The sequence below is a fragment of the Octodon degus genome, unplaced genomic scaffold, assembly GCF_000260255.1.
Source record: "Octodon degus isolate 3935 unplaced genomic scaffold, OctDeg1.0 scaffold00117, whole genome shotgun sequence".
Classification (NCBI taxonomy): domain Eukaryota; kingdom Metazoa; phylum Chordata; class Mammalia; order Rodentia; family Octodontidae; genus Octodon; species Octodon degus.
In genome coordinates this window covers 5840693-5844146 of record NW_004524693.1, presented here as the reverse complement: position 1 = coordinate 5844146, position 3454 = coordinate 5840693, and positions in this window count along the sequence as shown.

Sequence of the window (3454 nt, the reverse complement as noted above, 5' to 3'; positions counted from 1 at the left end):
GTATATGATCACTTGTTTCTATATATACTCCTACCATTGATCTTCAATGAATGAAGAAATGATTCAATGTTAGTGCTGCTCTTGAAACTCCTAAAACAGTGAGATAAGTAAATCTATTCTTCATGACAAAAAAAATTCGTTGATCCAATTCTGGGGAGAGGGTCCTTCCTCCACACTATTTCTAAAGTCATCCCTATTCAGTGGTACATTCTGCTCTGCCCTATGCTTTCCTAATTTTCAATGTACTAGATCTTTCCTGTTAACAGAGTCATAACTAAGACATTGGAGATATGTGGACTACGTTTACCTCCTAGTAATTAATCACAAGCTGTAGAATTGCACCTCAATGACTGCATGGGGCTTTGGGAGGACAAATACACACAAACCATAACATTCTGCCTCTAGACCCCCAAAAGACCAATGCAAATCCCTTTATGCAAAATACATTTTAGTCCATCTCTAAGTCACCATAGTCCCAAAAGTTTCACCATTGCTGAAAAGTCAAAATCCCTAGTCTCCTCCAAGATCTAAGGCAAACTCTTGGGTGTGTGCCCATGTACAAAAGAAAAATTAAACAATTTGAATATTCAAAGGGACAAGATAAACGTTACCATTCCAAAAGTTGCAAACAGAGGAATACAAAGCACTGGGACTAACACAAGTCCAAAATTCATAACAGCAAACATTAAATCCTATAGTTTCATTTGGTATATCTAAGCAATCTGTGGCAAATTGTGAGCTCCATGTGGCTCCAACCCTATAGCACTTTTGGTGGTAGCTCCCATGGCGGCTCCCTTAAGTTGGCTTTGCTCTCTCCTTGCAGTTTCCTTTAGATGACCCACACTCCTGGCTTTTACAAATTTCTGGGGTTTCCACTGAATAGGCTTCTCACACACAGCTTTACAAATTCCCCTCTTAGGGGCATATTGCCTAGCCCTCTCAGTACTTCTTCGGAAACCTGGGTGGAAACCTTCTTAACTTCAGAATGCCTGCATTCTGAAAGTGAGTAAAACCAATGTGCCATGGATGATGCCACTGTCTGCTGCCAGGATGGAGCAATAGCCAGGCTTCCTTCTCTCTGGGCTGTTGGGATCAAGTGTCTGGATTGCTGAGGACTTTGATTCTGATTCTGCGGTATAAATTCTCCAAGCTGGTGCCATTCTGGAACATAGGGTGGCCACCACAGCCATTCTGAAGCATGACGCTCTGCAGCTTTCCCCCCAAGGCAAAGTCCTTCTCCCTTGCAATTCTGAGGCTGCAAATGGTGGAGACCTGCTGCCTCCTGTGATGTCCCGAGGTCATATTTTCCATTGTCTTGTTCCTTCTCAGTAATGGAGATTCTCTCAGCTCCATCTTTCCATCTTTGCAGTCCACAGCTTTATTGGCACTTCCTTTCTGGCCAAATCCACATTTTAAATCCTCCTGTTGGGTTTTTTGCTCTTGATTCTCAACATAAGTCTGTCTAAAAGCCTCAAACAACAGCCATGTTGCTGCCTCAATATTTATTTTCTTTGAGATATCTATTGCCAGATTAATCAATCTGCCATGCTTCAACTCAGTCTCAGGCAAAGTGTCTGGATGTGAGCAAAATGCATACAAATTTTCTGTCAAGCCAAAACACAAATCATCCAGCTTCCAACAACTGATGCCGTCCTTCTTCCCAGCAGAAACTTCTACAGCCTTCTGGTCTTCTGAGCTCTGACCAGAATATCCCATAAAAAAATAGCTGAAGCTATTCCAGTGCTTCACTTGTAGGAGACATCTCCAAACCTTTCCTATCTCTTCCTGTAAGTCATTCCCAAAAGCTTGTATTCCACATGGTCATATTTAGCCACAGCAATGGCTGCACTTCTGGTTCCAAATTCTGTCTCAGTTACTCTTTTCCTGTTGCTGGGACAAAATACCTGACACCAAAATGAAGGAAGAAAAGGTCTATTTAGCTGACAGATCCTGCAAGTTTCAGTCCATACTCACCTGGCTCCAAGGCAGACTTGCACAGGACAGAGAACATCCATTCATGCCAGCAGCAAAGAGCATACAGTGAAGAGATGTGTAGCAGCAACAAAACAACAGTGAGCAAATCTGTCTCTCTGTCTCTCTATCTCTCTTATGTTACATTCAGGCTATCCACCCCAAGCTGAGTGTAGCACTCACACCCATAATCCCAGCTGTACTCAGATCCACAATACCAGGCTTGGAATATGGATTAATCACAAACTGTAGAGTTGCACATCAATAAGTGCATGAGGCTTTGGGGAGACAAATGCACAAAAACCGTGACAAAATGCTGTAGTAGTCTATACCACATCCTCCTGATATGCAACAATATAATCACGGAATACACACACACACACACACACACACACACACACACACACACCCCACTAAGATAGATTTTTATTTCAACCATCACTGTCTGCTATTTATGTCAAATTTTCCATCTACCCTAATGACTGCCACTGTCCATATTTCTGGAACCTCTGTGGGTATCCATAGGATCTGCAGCCTCTATTTTCTTGGATCCTTGGTCCATTTCCCCTAGTGGCAGATTTCCCCACACACTCTATTCAACCTACTCTGGTGCAACTTCACAGAGTGTCTCATCTAGCTGGTGATAATATCTCAAACTTGCTGCCACTACATGCTCATTGGTTTATCAGAACTGTTGCAAGATCTAGGGCAGGATGTACTCCATACCTGCTTGAAAAGGCCTATTTGCCATGATAGCTTTCTTTTTCATCTTCAAGGACACAAGCCAATCATAGAAGTGTGATGGTTTTGGTGAATGGGAAGGAGCAAAAGAAACAGGGCTTTCCCAGGGCCGGTGAGAGTGTGGAGAGCTTCCTGCTACCCTAGCGCCGGCGGGACCAGTCCCAGCCAAGGCGCAGCGTGGGCCGGACTCTCTCCCACACCCTCGGGTGGCCCCCCACCACTCTGCCGTATCTCCCCAGCCCTCCCGCCGAGTAGGAATTTCTGCCCACTTACGGGAACCCCCAGACCCAGTCCTAGCCCAGGTCCGGTGAGTGTGTGGAGAGCTTCCTGCTACCCCGCGCCAGCGGGACCACTGCCAGCCCAGGCGCAGCATGGGCAGGACCCTCTCCCACACCCTCGGGCTGCCCCTCCACCACTCCGCCATACCTCCCCTACACCTCCCGCCCAGTAGGAACTTCTGCCCAGTTCCACGAATGCCCAGACCCAGTCCTAGCCCTGGTCCGCAGCAGGAGGGAGCAGAGCACAGCAGCCAGACCTAAGCCAGATGCAGCTGGATAACTCCAAACTCTTTAGAGCTCCACCTGAACTTCAGTACATGTGAAGGGTATAACTACAGCAAAGATTTACAACAAAGGGCAGAAGACAGTGCTACACAAAATGACGAGAAGGAACAAAATGCAACCTCAGAACCCAAACCCACCCGTAACAAGTGCAGAGGACACTAACACAGAACAAATTGGAA